Raw genomic sequence first — 16,016 nt, forward strand, 5'->3', positions numbered from 1 at the left:
CTTCCGCACAGACTGCGGGCCTCGCTCTTCTGAATGCCGCTAGCTGGCCACCCACCCACGGGAGAACCTGGTCAGGGTACTTTCTCTCAGGGGCAGACTCTTTTCCGGGCGGGCTACCGGTGTCTCTGTTTGCTCCTTTCTTTCTTCCATTTCGGGAAAGTCTTCCTTGCTGGGTGTGGAAATCTCCTATGCCTTCCCTCGCCTATTCTGTCAGCTTTCAAATTCTCTTTCAGTTGCCACCCTCACAGATGGATTAGGAAACTCTTTCCGGTGCACTCATTAGTGAAATGACCTCAAGGAAGCTGGAATCCAATATCTAATCGCCGATTTTTAGCGAGTCCACACGCCAGGGTGGTCGGGGTCCAATGCAGCCCCGGCCAGGCCCAGGCCCCTTGGACCGGGCCACAGGAGGACACAGAGGAGGGTCCCGGCCCCCACGGTCGCGGTGCCGGCAGTTCTCCAAGGGCTTGGGCGTTTTCCAGAGGTAGGAGATGGAGGGGACTGATTTCTTCAGCGCCCCACAAACCACGCCACCCCACCCCACCCCACCCCACCCATGGGACACATCCCCAGAGAGAGATGCCCCATACACTCGCTCCCCTCCCCCTTGCGCTGTGCCCCAGCCCTGGCCCGGGGGAATAGGCGGCAGCCCGCCCACAGGGCGGGGGGCACAGCTGAAAGGGGTTGTGGGGGAGGGCGGCCCCTGGCTGGGGTCAAAGGGCGAGCGCCCGGTGCCGGTGCGCGCGTGCGCAGTCAGCGGCGGCGACGCGCTGGGGGTGGGCAGCGGGTAGGTGAAGGAGGCCAGGCGAGGAGACGAGGGGGGCTGGGAGGGCTCCACCTTGGCGGGTCCAGCCGTGGAGGCGCATCTTGTGTGAGTGTGAGTGAGTGTGAGTGTGTGTGTGTGGAGAGAGAGACAGCCCCCCGCCCCGGCCGCCCGGCCCGGCCCGTCACCCCCGTCCCTCGGAGCCCGCCGGACCCGGCCGGCGAACTCAACAGGCCCGGCCGGGCGCGGGGCCTGGGGCGGGAGGAGGCGGCGGGGAAGCGCAGAGACGCTGGGATCTTGAGCGGGGCAGGGGCGCCCTCCGCCGTCTAGGGCCACACCACCCTGAACGCCCCCCGGTCTCCTCTGGTCTCGGAAGCTAAGCAGGGTCGGGCCTGGTTAGTACTTGGATGGGAGAAGACCGCCTGGGAATACCGGGTGCCGTAGGCTTCTTCTTCTTCTTTTTTTTTTTTTTTTGCCTCTTGTTCTGTCCCCTTTCTGGGAGCGCGGCGGCGGCCCGGGGTGGGGGTCACCCCCACCCTCAGCGCCCGCCGTGGGGTGCCTGGCGCCCCAGCCCGCACCGTGGGGCCTCCTCTTGTCCCAAGCCGCGACACCGCCGCCACGCGGCAGCATGCGTGGCATCTGGACTGTCAGGTCTCAGACCAAAGGTCTGCTCTGTGGGAACCGACACGCTGGAGGAAACCTTGAGAGTCTGAGAGGGGAGGGAGTTCCAGAAGGAGGCCAGGATGTCATTTTGAGGGAGTATGGGACCAGAACTCGTCCCGTTGCTTTTGGGGTTCTATGGGCTCCACGTAGGAATCTTTGGTGGTGGCAGCTGATGTTGGGGGATCCGGAGTCACACCCAGACCTGCTCCACAGGCCTCCTTTTACTTTTCTCTTTGGAGTCGTTATTTTTAAAAAGTGTCTCTTACCTCTCTCATTGCATTTTCTTTTCTCTCTCTTTTCAAGCAGATGATGGGAGTACAAGTATTCAGGTGACATGTGTTGCCCGTGCCCCCCTCCCCCCTGTGTTCTTATTCATTTACCTCTCATGTTGTTCCAGCGTATTGTGGGGGCACCAATGTTAAGGTCGGGTACGTTGCCCTCTCCCAGCCTCCCCCCTCGGGTCAGAGCTTCAAGTGCGCCCATCCCCCAGTCGGTGCGCACCCACCCCATTCCTAATGGAGGTGTATGCCCCTCCCCTCCCCCCACCCGCCCGACACCCACCCGATGATGAAGGTGATTCCTCTCTGTCCACTTAGGTGTCCATCCGTTCGTACCCATTTGCTGGTGAGCGCGCTCACGGGGCGCTCGTGTGTCCATTCTTGGGATACTTGGCTTACTGGAACGGGTTCCAGCTCTGGCCAGGAGAACACGAGAGGCGCCCTCTCACCGCTGCTCCTCACAGCCCAATGGCACTCCGTGGTGTCCACGCGCCACATTTTATTAATGCACTCCTGGATGGATGGGCACTCGGGTCGCTTCCACATCTTTGCGATTGTGTGAATTGTGCCCTAACTGTCACCCTAACCCTTACCCAGCCCGTGTCCTCTGCCCCTGCCTGACGCACTCCTCCCCGGCCAGGCCCAGGCCCGTCACTGTCCCGGGCCCCCGCCTGACCGGCTCCTTCCCGCCCGGCCTGTCACCGTCCTCTGCCCCTGCCTGACATGCTCCTTCCCGCCCGTCCGGCCTCTCACCGTCCTCGGCCCCTGCCTGACCGGCTCCTCCGTCGCCTGGGCCTTCCAAGGGCTTGGTGTGGACGCTGCTTCCAGGAAGCCCTCCAGAAACCCGGCAGCAGGGTGGCCGCAGCAGTCTCCAGCAGCCGTCCCTAAGTCGCGTGCGGGGCCCCCGCTGTGCCGCGGGGACCCAGCCTGGTGTCTTCCCTGAGGCCCTGCGGCTGCCGCTCCCCGCAAGGGGAGAGTCGCGGAGGTGGGGACCGCCTCCTGATGGGGACGTACACGCAGCTCTCCACGTCGGATTCCGGGGCTCTCTGTCCTGCCCGAAGGCCCAGCTGGCCTGCGGGTCCTTAGAGTGGCAAAAACATCCGAAAGCTGAGATTGAGGGTCCGGTGGGTGTCTGCGCTTTTGTGCTGGGCACCCCAGGGAGGCCCGGGGGCTGGCTGGACAACGCGGTCTGCTGGGCGGGGGGGGGGGGGGGGGGGGTTAGAGGAGCAACTGATGCCCTTTGCACTTTGGGTAGCAAGAGTCTGAGGTGTCTCTGAGCCCTGTGCCATGTCGGGGGGGGGGCGGGGGGGGAAGAGGAGGAGGAGGAGGAGGTGGGAAGGGCCGGGGCCTGCAGTCGTGTTCCCGGGGTGGCAGGGCAAGTGGCTTCTTCCACAGGCTGCTTGGCCTGGGCTCCCTGCACCTGGGCCTTTGGAGGACCGGCCCTGTGCTTGCCAACGCTTCCTGCAGGGACCCAGAGCTGGGAGGTTGCATCTCTCAGCCCTGGGTCGGGCAGAGCCCCAGCGGGCCATGCCCACAACCTCTCTCAGCACCGGTCCCCCAGAAGGCTCCTTGGGGACCAGGATTCTCTTGCGGTGACTCTTTAAGGTCTGGCCCCTGGATGGAGGGGCACCAGGAGTAGAGGAGCAGGAAGGGGAAGGGGGTGGCCATGCGAGGGGACACTTTGAGGCCAAGTCCCAGCTTCAGCCTGATCCTCCTGGGAACCCCGGGGTGTACGTCACACCTCCTGGTTGTCCCGCTCTGAGACAAGGAGCCGGGCTTCGCATTCCCACAGCAGCCAGTCGTGGGCTGAGGACACCTGGGGCGTTGGGAACTCCCTGGCTTCTCCTTGGTTTAACATCTGGAGCTGCTTGTGAATCGTGCCGCCACACACACCCGAGTGCAGGTGTCTTCCGCACAGACTGCGGGCCTCGCTCTTCTGAATGCCGCTAGCTGGCCACCCACCCACGGGTGAACCTGGTCAGGGTACTTTCTCTCAGGGGCAGACTCTTTTCCGGGCGGGCTACCGGTGTCTCTGTTTGCTCCTTTCTTTCTTCCATTTCGGGAAAGTCTTCCTTGCTGGGTGTGGAAATCTCCTATGCCTTCCCTCGCCTATTCTGTCAGCTTTCAAATTCTCTTTCAGTTGCCACCCTCACAGATGGATTAGGAAACTCTTTCCGGTGCACTCATTAGTGAAATGACCTCAAGGAAGCTGGAATCCAATATCTAATCGCCGATTTTTAGCGAGTCCACACGCCAGGGTGGTCGGGGTCCAATGCAGCCCCGGCCAGGCCCAGGCCCCTTGGACCGGGCCACAGGAGGACACAGAGGAGGGTCCCGGCCCCCACGGTCGCGGTGCCGGCAGTTCTCCAAGGGCTTGGGCGTTTTCCAGAGGTAGGAGATGGAGGGGACTGATTTCTTCAGCGCCCCACAAACCACGCCACCCCACCCCACCCCACCCCACCCATGGGACACATCCCCAGAGAGAGATGCCCCATACACTCGCTCCCCTCCCCCTTGCGCTGTGCCCCAGCCCTGGCCCGGGGGAATAGGCGGCAGCCCGCCCACAGGGCGGGGGGCACAGCTGAAAGGGGTTGTGGGGGAGGGCGGCCCCTGGCTGGGGTCAAAGGGCGAGCGCCCGGTGCCGGTGCGCGCGTGCGCAGTCAGCGGCGGCGACGCGCTGGGGGTGGGCAGCGGGTAGGTGAAGGAGGCCAGGCGAGGAGACGAGGGGGGCTGGGAGGGCTCCACCTTGGCGGGTCCAGCCGTGGAGGCGCATCTTGTGTGAGTGTGAGTGAGTGTGAGTGTGTGTGTGTGGAGAGAGAGACAGCCCCCCGCCCCGGCCGCCCGGCCCGGCCCGTCACCCCCGTCCCTCGGAGCCCGCCGGACCCGGCCGGCGAACTCAACAGGCCCGGCCGGGCGCGGGGCCTGGGGCGGGAGGAGGCGGCGGGGAAGCGCAGAGACGCTGGGATCTTGAGCGGGGCAGGGGCGCCCTCCGCCGTCTAGGGCCACACCACCCTGAACGCCCCCCGGTCTCCTCTGGTCTCGGAAGCTAAGCAGGGTCGGGCCTGGTTAGTACTTGGATGGGAGAAGACCGCCTGGGAATACCGGGTGCCGTAGGCTTCTTCTTCTTCTTTTTTTTTTTTTTTTGCCTCTTGTTCTGTCCCCTTTCTGGGAGCGCGGCGGCGGCCCGGGGTGGGGGTCACCCCCACCCTCAGCGCCCGCCGTGGGGTGCCTGGCGCCCCAGCCCGCACCGTGGGGCCTCCTCTTGTCCCAAGCCGCGACACCGCCGCCACGCGGCAGCATGCGTGGCATCTGGACTGTCAGGTCTCAGACCAAAGGTCTGCTCTGTGGGAACCGACACGCTGGAGGAAACCTTGAGAGTCTGAGAGGGGAGGGAGTTCCAGAAGGAGGCCAGGATGTCATTTTGAGGGAGTATGGGACCAGAACTCGTCCCGTTGCTTTTGGGGTTCTATGGGCTCCACGTAGGAATCTTTGGTGGTGGCAGCTGATGTTGGGGGATCCGGAGTCACACCCAGACCTGCTCCACAGGCCTCCTTTTACTTTTCTCTTTGGAGTCGTTATTTTTAAAAAGTGTCTCTTACCTCTCTCATTGCATTTTCTTTTCTCTCTCTTTTCAAGCAGATGATGGGAGTACAAGTATTCAGGTGACATGTGTTGCCCGTGCCCCCCTCCCCCCTGTGTTCTTATTCATTTACCTCTCATGTTGTTCCAGCGTATTGTGGGGGCACCAATGTTAAGGTCGGGTACGTTGCCCTCTCCCAGCCTCCCCCCTCGGGTCAGAGCTTCAAGTGCGCCCATCCCCCAGTCGGTGCGCACCCACCCCATTCCTAATGGAGGTGTATGCCCCTCCCCTCCCCCCACCCGCCCGACACCCACCCGATGATGAAGGTGATTCCTCTCTGTCCACTTAGGTGTCCATCCGTTCGTACCCATTTGCTGGTGAGCGCGCTCACGGGGCGCTCGTGTGTCCATTCTTGGGATACTTGGCTTACTGGAACGGGTTCCAGCTCTGGCCAGGAGAACACGAGAGGCGCCCTCTCACCGCTGCTCCTCACAGCCCAATGGCACTCCGTGGTGTCCACGCGCCACATTTTATTAATGCACTCCTGGATGGATGGGCACTCGGGTCGCTTCCACATCTTTGCGATTGTGTGAATTGTGCCCTAACTGTCACCCTAACCCTTACCCAGCCCGTGTCCTCTGCCCCTGCCTGACGCACTCCTCCCCGGCCAGGCCCAGGCCCGTCACTGTCCCGGGCCCCCGCCTGACCGGCTCCTTCCCGCCCGGCCTGTCACCGTCCTCTGCCCCTGCCTGACATGCTCCTTCCCGCCCGTCCGGCCTCTCACCGTCCTCGGCCCCTGCCTGACCGGCTCCTCCGTCGCCTGGGCCTTCCAAGGGCTTGGTGTGGACGCTGCTTCCAGGAAGCCCTCCAGAAACCCGGCAGCAGGGTGGCCGCAGCAGTCTCCAGCAGCCGTCCCTAAGTCGCGTGCGGGGCCCCCGCTGTGCCGCGGGGACCCAGCCTGGTGTCTTCCCTGAGGCCCTGCGGCTGCCGCTCCCCGCAAGGGGAGAGTCGCGGAGGTGGGGACCGCCTCCTGATGGGGACGTACACGCAGCTCTCCACGTCGGATTCCGGGGCTCTCTGTCCTGCCCGAAGGCCCAGCTGGCCTGCGGGTCCTTAGAGTGGCAAAAACATCCGAAAGCTGAGATTGAGGGTCCGGTGGGTGTCTGCGCTTTTGTGCTGGGCACCCCAGGGAGGCCCGGGGGCTGGCTGGACAACGCGGTCTGCTGGGCGGGGGGGGGGGGTTAGAGGAGCAACTGATGCCCTTTGCACTTTGGGTAGCAAGAGTCTGAGGTGTCTCTGAGCCCTGTGCCATGTCGGGGGGGGGCGGGGGGGGGAAGAGGAGGAGGAGGAGGAGGTGGGAAGGGCCGGGGCCTGCAGCCGTGTTCCCGGGGTGGCAGGGCAAGTGGCTTCTTCCACAGGCTGCTTGGCCTGGGCTCCCTGCACCTGGGCCTTTGGAGGACCGGCCCTGTGCTTGCCAACGCTTCCTGCAGGGACCCAGAGCTGGGAGGTTGCATCTCTCAGCCCTGGGTCGGGCAGAGCCCCAGCGGGCCATGCCCACAACCTCTCTCAGCACCGGTCCCCCAGAAGGCTCCTTGGGGACCAGGATTCTCTTGCGGTGACTCTTTAAGGTCTGGCCCCTGGATGGAGGGGCACCAGGAGTAGAGGAGCAGGAAGGGGAAGGGGGTGGCCATGCGAGGGGACACTTTGAGGCCAAGTCCCAGCTTCAGCCTGATCCTCCTGGGAACCCCGGGGTGTACGTCACACCTCCTGGTTGTCCCGCTCTGAGACAAGGAGCCGGGCTTCGCATTCCCACAGCAGCCAGTCGTGGGCTGAGGACACCTGGGGCGTTGGGAACTCCCTGGCTTCTCCTTGGTTTAACATCTGGAGCTGCTTGTGAATCGTGCCGCCACACACACCCGAGTGCAGGTGTCTTCCGCACAGACTGCGGGCCTCGCTCTTCTGAATGCCGCTAGCTGGCCACCCACCCACGGGAGAACCTGGTCAGGGTACTTTCTCTCAGGGGCAGACTCTTTTCCGGGCGGGCTACCGGTGTCTCTGTTTGCTCCTTTCTTTCTTCCATTTCGGGAAAGTCTTCCTTGCTGGGTGTGGAAATCTCCTATGCCTTCCCTCGCCTATTCTGTCAGCTTTCAAATTCTCTTTCAGTTGCCACCCTCACAGATGGATTAGGAAACTCTTTCCGGTGCACTCATTAGTGAAATGACCTCAAGGAAGCTGGAATCCAATATCTAATCGCCGATTTTTAGCGAGTCCACACGCCAGGGTGGTCGGGGTCCAATGCAGCCCCGGCCAGGCCCAGGCCCCTTGGACCGGGCCACAGGAGGACACAGAGGAGGGTCCCGGCCCCCACGGTCGCGGTGCCGGCAGTTCTCCAAGGGCTTGGGCGTTTTCCAGAGGTAGGAGATGGAGGGGACTGATTTCTTCAGCGCCCCACAAACCACGCCACCCCACCCCACCCCACCCCACCCATGGGACACATCCCCAGAGAGAGATGCCCCATACACTCGCTCCCCTCCCCCTTGCGCTGTGCCCCAGCCCTGGCCCGGGGGAATAGGCGGCAGCCCGCCCACAGGGCGGGGGGCACAGCTGAAAGGGGTTGTGGGGGAGGGCGGCCCCTGGCTGGGGTCAAAGGGCGAGCGCCCGGTGCCGGTGCGCGCGTGCGCAGTCAGCGGCGGCGACGCGCTGGGGGTGGGCAGCGGGTAGGTGAAGGAGGCCAGGCGAGGAGACGAGGGGGGCTGGGAGGGCTCCACCTTGGCGGGTCCAGCCGTGGAGGCGCATCTTGTGTGAGTGTGAGTGAGTGTGAGTGTGTGTGTGTGGAGAGAGAGACAGCCCCCCGCCCCGGCCGCCCGGCCCGGCCCGTCACCCCCGTCCCTCGGAGCCCGCCGGACCCGGCCGGCGAACTCAACAGGCCCGGCCGGGCGCGGGGCCTGGGGCGGGAGGAGGCGGCGGGGAAGCGCAGAGACGCTGGGATCTTGAGCGGGGCAGGGGCGCCCTCCGCCGTCTAGGGCCACACCACCCTGAACGCCCCCCGGTCTCCTCTGGTCTCGGAAGCTAAGCAGGGTCGGGCCTGGTTAGTACTTGGATGGGAGAAGACCGCCTGGGAATACCGGGTGCCGTAGGCTTCTTCTTCTTCTTTTTTTTTTTTTTTTGCCTCTTGTTCTGTCCCCTTTCTGGGAGCGCGGCGGCGGCCCGGGGTGGGGGTCACCCCCACCCTCAGCGCCCGCCGTGGGGTGCCTGGCGCCCCAGCCCGCACCGTGGGGCCTCCTCTTGTCCCAAGCCGCGACACCGCCGCCACGCGGCAGCATGCGTGGCATCTGGACTGTCAGGTCTCAGACCAAAGGTCTGCTCTGTGGGAACCGACACGCTGGAGGAAACCTTGAGAGTCTGAGAGGGGAGGGAGTTCCAGAAGGAGGCCAGGATGTCATTTTGAGGGAGTATGGGACCAGAACTCGTCCCGTTGCTTTTGGGGTTCTATGGGCTCCACGTAGGAATCTTTGGTGGTGGCAGCTGATGTTGGGGGATCCGGAGTCACACCCAGACCTGCTCCACAGGCCTCCTTTTACTTTTCTCTTTGGAGTCGTTATTTTTAAAAAGTGTCTCTTACCTCTCTCATTGCATTTTCTTTTCTCTCTCTTTTCAAGCAGATGATGGGAGTACAAGTATTCAGGTGACATGTGTTGCCCGTGCCCCCCTCCCCCCTGTGTTCTTATTCATTTACCTCTCATGTTGTTCCAGCGTATTGTGGGGGCACCAATGTTAAGGTCGGGTACGTTGCCCTCTCCCAGCCTCCCCCCTCGGGTCAGAGCTTCAAGTGCGCCCATCCCCCAGTCGGTGCGCACCCACCCCATTCCTAATGGAGGTGTATGCCCCTCCCCTCCCCCCACCCGCCCGACACCCACCCGATGATGAAGGTGATTCCTCTCTGTCCACTTAGGTGTCCATCCGTTCGTACCCATTTGCTGGTGAGCGCGCTCACGGGGCGCTCGTGTGTCCATTCTTGGGATACTTGGCTTACTGGAACGGGTTCCAGCTCTGGCCAGGAGAACACGAGAGGCGCCCTCTCACCGCTGCTCCTCACAGCCCAATGGCACTCCGTGGTGTCCACGCGCCACATTTTATTAATGCACTCCTGGATGGATGGGCACTCGGGTCGCTTCCACATCTTTGCGATTGTGTGAATTGTGCCCTAACTGTCACCCTAACCCTTACCCAGCCCGTGTCCTCTGCCCCTGCCTGACGCACTCCTCCCCGGCCAGGCCCAGGCCCGTCACTGTCCCGGGCCCCCGCCTGACCGGCTCCTTCCCGCCCGGCCTGTCACCGTCCTCTGCCCCTGCCTGACATGCTCCTTCCCGCCCGTCCGGCCTCTCACCGTCCTCGGCCCCTGCCTGACCGGCTCCTCCGTCGCCTGGGCCTTCCAAGGGCTTGGTGTGGACGCTGCTTCCAGGAAGCCCTCCAGAAACCCGGCAGCAGGGTGGCCGCAGCAGTCTCCAGCAGCCGTCCCTAAGTCGCGTGCGGGGCCCCCGCTGTGCCGCGGGGACCCAGCCTGGTGTCTTCCCTGAGGCCCTGCGGCTGCCGCTCCCCGCAAGGGGAGAGTCGCGGAGGTGGGGACCGCCTCCTGATGGGGACGTACACGCAGCTCTCCACGTCGGATTCCGGGGCTCTCTGTCCTGCCCGAAGGCCCAGCTGGCCTGCGGGTCCTTAGAGTGGCAAAAACATCCGAAAGCTGAGATTGAGGGTCCGGTGGGTGTCTGCGCTTTTGTGCTGGGCACCCCAGGGAGGCCCGGGGGCTGGCTGGACAACGCGGTCTGCTGGGCGGGGGGGGGGGGGGGGGGTTAGAGGAGCAACTGATGCCCTTTGCACTTTGGGTAGCAAGAGTCTGAGGTGTCTCTGAGCCCTGTGCCATGTCGGGGGGGGGGCGGGGGGGGAAGAGGAGGAGGAGGAGGAGGTGGGAAGGGCCGGGGCCTGCAGTCGTGTTCCCGGGGTGGCAGGGCAAGTGGCTTCTTCCACAGGCTGCTTGGCCTGGGCTCCCTGCACCTGGGCCTTTGGAGGACCGGCCCTGTGCTTGCCAACGCTTCCTGCAGGGACCCAGAGCTGGGAGGTTGCATCTCTCAGCCCTGGGTCGGGCAGAGCCCCAGCGGGCCATGCCCACAACCTCTCTCAGCACCGGTCCCCCAGAAGGCTCCTTGGGGACCAGGATTCTCTTGCGGTGACTCTTTAAGGTCTGGCCCCTGGATGGAGGGGCACCAGGAGTAGAGGAGCAGGAAGGGGAAGGGGGTGGCCATGCGAGGGGACACTTTGAGGCCAAGTCCCAGCTTCAGCCTGATCCTCCTGGGAACCCCGGGGTGTACGTCACACCTCCTGGTTGTCCCGCTCTGAGACAAGGAGCCGGGCTTCGCATTCCCACAGCAGCCAGTCGTGGGCTGAGGACACCTGGGGCGTTGGGAACTCCCTGGCTTCTCCTTGGTTTAACATCTGGAGCTGCTTGTGAATCGTGCCGCCACACACACCCGAGTGCAGGTGTCTTCCGCACAGACTGCGGGCCTCGCTCTTCTGAATGCCGCTAGCTGGCCACCCACCCACGGGTGAACCTGGTCAGGGTACTTTCTCTCAGGGGCAGACTCTTTTCCGGGCGGGCTACCGGTGTCTCTGTTTGCTCCTTTCTTTCTTCCATTTCGGGAAAGTCTTCCTTGCTGGGTGTGGAAATCTCCTATGCCTTCCCTCGCCTATTCTGTCAGCTTTCAAATTCTCTTTCAGTTGCCACCCTCACAGATGGATTAGGAAACTCTTTCCGGTGCACTCATTAGTGAAATGACCTCAAGGAAGCTGGAATCCAATATCTAATCGCCGATTTTTAGCGAGTCCACACGCCAGGGTGGTCGGGGTCCAATGCAGCCCCGGCCAGGCCCAGGCCCCTTGGACCGGGCCACAGGAGGACACAGAGGAGGGTCCCGGCCCCCACGGTCGCGGTGCCGGCAGTTCTCCAAGGGCTTGGGCGTTTTCCAGAGGTAGGAGATGGAGGGGACTGATTTCTTCAGCGCCCCACAAACCACGCCACCCCACCCCACCCCACCCCACCCATGGGACACATCCCCAGAGAGAGATGCCCCATACACTCGCTCCCCTCCCCCTTGCGCTGTGCCCCAGCCCTGGCCCGGGGGAATAGGCGGCAGCCCGCCCACAGGGCGGGGGGCACAGCTGAAAGGGGTTGTGGGGGAGGGCGGCCCCTGGCTGGGGTCAAAGGGCGAGCGCCCGGTGCCGGTGCGCGCGTGCGCAGTCAGCGGCGGCGACGCGCTGGGGGTGGGCAGCGGGTAGGTGAAGGAGGCCAGGCGAGGAGACGAGGGGGGCTGGGAGGGCTCCACCTTGGCGGGTCCAGCCGTGGAGGCGCATCTTGTGTGAGTGTGAGTGAGTGTGAGTGTGTGTGTGTGGAGAGAGAGACAGCCCCCCGCCCCGGCCGCCCGGCCCGGCCCGTCACCCCCGTCCCTCGGAGCCCGCCGGACCCGGCCGGCGAACTCAACAGGCCCGGCCGGGCGCGGGGCCTGGGGCGGGAGGAGGCGGCGGGGAAGCGCAGAGACGCTGGGATCTTGAGCGGGGCAGGGGCGCCCTCCGCCGTCTAGGGCCACACCACCCTGAACGCCCCCCGGTCTCCTCTGGTCTCGGAAGCTAAGCAGGGTCGGGCCTGGTTAGTACTTGGATGGGAGAAGACCGCCTGGGAATACCGGGTGCCGTAGGCTTCTTCTTCTTCTTTTTTTTTTTTTTTTGCCTCTTGTTCTGTCCCCTTTCTGGGAGCGCGGCGGCGGCCCGGGGTGGGGGTCACCCCCACCCTCAGCGCCCGCCGTGGGGTGCCTGGCGCCCCAGCCCGCACCGTGGGGCCTCCTCTTGTCCCAAGCCGCGACACCGCCGCCACGCGGCAGCATGCGTGGCATCTGGACTGTCAGGTCTCAGACCAAAGGTCTGCTCTGTGGGAACCGACACGCTGGAGGAAACCTTGAGAGTCTGAGAGGGGAGGGAGTTCCAGAAGGAGGCCAGGATGTCATTTTGAGGGAGTATGGGACCAGAACTCGTCCCGTTGCTTTTGGGGTTCTATGGGCTCCACGTAGGAATCTTTGGTGGTGGCAGCTGATGTTGGGGGATCCGGAGTCACACCCAGACCTGCTCCACAGGCCTCCTTTTACTTTTCTCTTTGGAGTCGTTATTTTTAAAAAGTGTCTCTTACCTCTCTCATTGCATTTTCTTTTCTCTCTCTTTTCAAGCAGATGATGGGAGTACAAGTATTCAGGTGACATGTGTTGCCCGTGCCCCCCTCCCCCCTGTGTTCTTATTCATTTACCTCTCATGTTGTTCCAGCGTATTGTGGGGGCACCAATGTTAAGGTCGGGTACGTTGCCCTCTCCCAGCCTCCCCCCTCGGGTCAGAGCTTCAAGTGCGCCCATCCCCCAGTCGGTGCGCACCCACCCCATTCCTAATGGAGGTGTATGCCCCTCCCCTCCCCCCACCCGCCCGACACCCACCCGATGATGAAGGTGATTCCTCTCTGTCCACTTAGGTGTCCATCCGTTCGTACCCATTTGCTGGTGAGCGCGCTCACGGGGCGCTCGTGTGTCCATTCTTGGGATACTTGGCTTACTGGAACGGGTTCCAGCTCTGGCCAGGAGAACACGAGAGGCGCCCTCTCACCGCTGCTCCTCACAGCCCAATGGCACTCCGTGGTGTCCACGCGCCACATTTTATTAATGCACTCCTGGATGGATGGGCACTCGGGTCGCTTCCACATCTTTGCGATTGTGTGAATTGTGCCCTAACTGTCACCCTAACCCTTACCCAGCCCGTGTCCTCTGCCCCTGCCTGACGCACTCCTCCCCGGCCAGGCCCAGGCCCGTCACTGTCCCGGGCCCCCGCCTGACCGGCTCCTTCCCGCCCGGCCTGTCACCGTCCTCTGCCCCTGCCTGACATGCTCCTTCCCGCCCGTCCGGCCTCTCACCGTCCTCGGCCCCTGCCTGACCGGCTCCTCCGTCGCCTGGGCCTTCCAAGGGCTTGGTGTGGACGCTGCTTCCAGGAAGCCCTCCAGAAACCCGGCAGCAGGGTGGCCGCAGCAGTCTCCAGCAGCCGTCCCTAAGTCGCGTGCGGGGCCCCCGCTGTGCCGCGGGGACCCAGCCTGGTGTCTTCCCTGAGGCCCTGCGGCTGCCGCTCCCCGCAAGGGGAGAGTCGCGGAGGTGGGGACCGCCTCCTGATGGGGACGTACACGCAGCTCTCCACGTCGGATTCCGGGGCTCTCTGTCCTGCCCGAAGGCCCAGCTGGCCTGCGGGTCCTTAGAGTGGCAAAAACATCCGAAAGCTGAGATTGAGGGTCCGGTGGGTGTCTGCGCTTTTGTGCTGGGCACCCCAGGGAGGCCCGGGGGCTGGCTGGACAACGCGGTCTGCTGGGCGGGGGGGGGGGGTTAGAGGAGCAACTGATGCCCTTTGCACTTTGGGTAGCAAGAGTCTGAGGTGTCTCTGAGCCCTGTGCCATGTCGGGGGGGGGGGCGGGGGGGGAAGAGGAGGAGGAGGAGGAGGTGGGAAGGGCCGGGGCCTGCAGTCGTGTTCCCGGGGTGGCAGGGCAAGTGGCTTCTTCCACAGGCTGCTTGGCCTGGGCTCCCTGCACCTGGGCCTTTGGAGGACCGGCCCTGTGCTTGCCAACGCTTCCTGCAGGGACCCAGAGCTGGGAGGTTGCATCTCTCAGCCCTGGGTCGGGCAGAGCCCCAGCGGGCCATGCCCACAACCTCTCTCAGCACCGGTCCCCCAGAAGGCTCCTTGGGGACCAGGATTCTCTTGCGGTGACTCTTTAAGGTCTGGCCCCTGGATGGAGGGGCACCAGGAGTAGAGGAGCAGGAAGGGGAAGGGGGTGGCCATGCGAGGGGACACTTTGAGGCCAAGTCCCAGCTTCAGCCTGATCCTCCTGGGAACCCCGGGGTGTACGTCACACCTCCTGGTTGTCCCGCTCTGAGACAAGGAGCCGGGCTTCGCATTCCCACAGCAGCCAGTCGTGGGCTGAGGACACCTGGGGCGTTGGGAACTCCCTGGCTTCTCCTTGGTTTAACATCTGGAGCTGCTTGTGAATCGTGCCGCCACACACACCCGAGTGCAGGTGTCTTCCGCACAGACTGCGGGCCTCGCTCTTCTGAATGCCGCTAGCTGGCCACCCACCCACGGGAGAACCTGGTCAGGGTACTTTCTCTCAGGGGCAGACTCTTTTCCGGGCGGGCTACCGGTGTCTCTGTTTGCTCCTTTCTTTCTTCCATTTCGGGAAAGTCTTCCTTGCTGGGTGTGGAAATCTCCTATGCCTTCCCTCGCCTATTCTGTCAGCTTTCAAATTCTCTTTCAGTTGCCACCCTCACAGATGGATTAGGAAACTCTTTCCGGTGCACTCATTAGTGAAATGACCTCAAGGAAGCTGGAATCCAATATCTAATCGCCGATTTTTAGCGAGTCCACACGCCAGGGTGGTCGGGGTCCAATGCAGCCCCGGCCAGGCCCAGGCCCCTTGGACCGGGCCACAGGAGGACACAGAGGAGGGTCCCGGCCCCCACGGTCGCGGTGCCGGCAGTTCTCCAAGGGCTTGGGCGTTTTCCAGAGGTAGGAGATGGAGGGGACTGATTTCTTCAGCGCCCCACAAACCACGCCACCCCACCCCACCCCACCCCACCCATGGGACACATCCCCAGAGAGAGATGCCCCATACACTCGCTCCCCTCCCCCTTGCGCTGTGCCCCAGCCCTGGCCCGGGGGAATAGGCGGCAGCCCGCCCACAGGGCGGGGGGCACAGCTGAAAGGGGTTGTGGGGGAGGGCGGCCCCTGGCTGGGGTCAAAGGGCGAGCGCCCGGTGCCGGTGCGCGCGTGCGCAGTCAGCGGCGGCGACGCGCTGGGGGTGGGCAGCGGGTAGGTGAAGGAGGCCAGGCGAGGAGACGAGGGGGGCTGGGAGGGCTCCACCTTGGCGGGTCCAGCCGTGGAGGCGCATCTTGTGTGAGTGTGAGTGAGTGTGAGTGTGTGTGTGTGGAGAGAGAGACAGCCCCCCGCCCCGGCCGCCCGGCCCGGCCCGTCACCCCCGTCCCTCGGAGCCCGCCGGACCCGGCCGGCGAACTCAACAGGCCCGGCCGGGCGCGGGGCCTGGGGCGGGAGGAGGCGGCGGGGAAGCGCAGAGACGCTGGGATCTTGAGCGGGGCAGGGGCGCCCTCCGCCGTCTAGGGCCACACCACCCTGAACGCCCCCCGGTCTCCTCTGGTCTCGGAAGCTAAGCAGGGTCGGGCCTGGTTAGTACTTGGATGGGAGAAGACCGCCTGGGAATACCGGGTGCCGTAGGCTTCTTCTTCTTCTTTTTTTTTTTTTTTTGCCTCTTGTTCTGTCCCCTTTCTGGGAGCGCGGCGGCGGCCCGGGGTGGGGGTCACCCCCACCCTCAGCGCCCGCCGTGGGGTGCCTGGCGCCCCAGCCCGCACCGTGGGGCCTCCTCTTGTCCCAAGCCGCGACACCGCCGCCACGCGGCAGCATGCGTGGCATCTGGACTGTCAGGTCTCAGACCAAAGGTCTGCTCTGTGGGAACCGACACGCTGGAGGAAACCTTGAGAGTCTGAGAGGGGAGGGAGTTCCAGAAGGAGGCCAGGATGTCATTTTGAGGGAGTATGGGACCAGAACTCGTCCCGTTGCTTTTGGGGTTCTATGGGCTCCACGTAGGAATCTTTGGTGG

General features: G+C 64.1%; 5 pseudogenes; all 5 read left to right on the plus strand.

The window, feature by feature from the left end:
• The first annotated feature begins 1,087 nt into the window (after positions 1-1,087).
• LOC142869258 (uncharacterized) lies at positions 1,088-1,210 on the plus strand (annotated as a pseudogene).
• A 3,488-nt stretch (positions 1,211-4,698) lies between these two features.
• LOC142869259 (uncharacterized) lies at positions 4,699-4,821 on the plus strand (annotated as a pseudogene).
• Positions 4,822-8,301: 3,480 nt separating this feature from the next.
• LOC142869260 (uncharacterized) lies at positions 8,302-8,424 on the plus strand (annotated as a pseudogene).
• Positions 8,425-11,910: 3,486 nt separating this feature from the next.
• Positions 11,911-12,033, plus strand: LOC142869261 (uncharacterized; annotated as a pseudogene).
• Positions 12,034-15,514: 3,481 nt separating this feature from the next.
• LOC142869262 (uncharacterized) lies at positions 15,515-15,637 on the plus strand (annotated as a pseudogene).
• Positions 15,638-16,016: the final 379 nt, after the last annotated feature.

Source organism: Microcebus murinus, unplaced genomic scaffold (genome assembly GCF_040939455.1).
Source record: "Microcebus murinus isolate Inina unplaced genomic scaffold, M.murinus_Inina_mat1.0 scaf066_hap2_Mmur4.0, whole genome shotgun sequence".
Lineage (NCBI taxonomy): Eukaryota > Metazoa > Chordata > Mammalia > Primates > Cheirogaleidae > Microcebus > Microcebus murinus.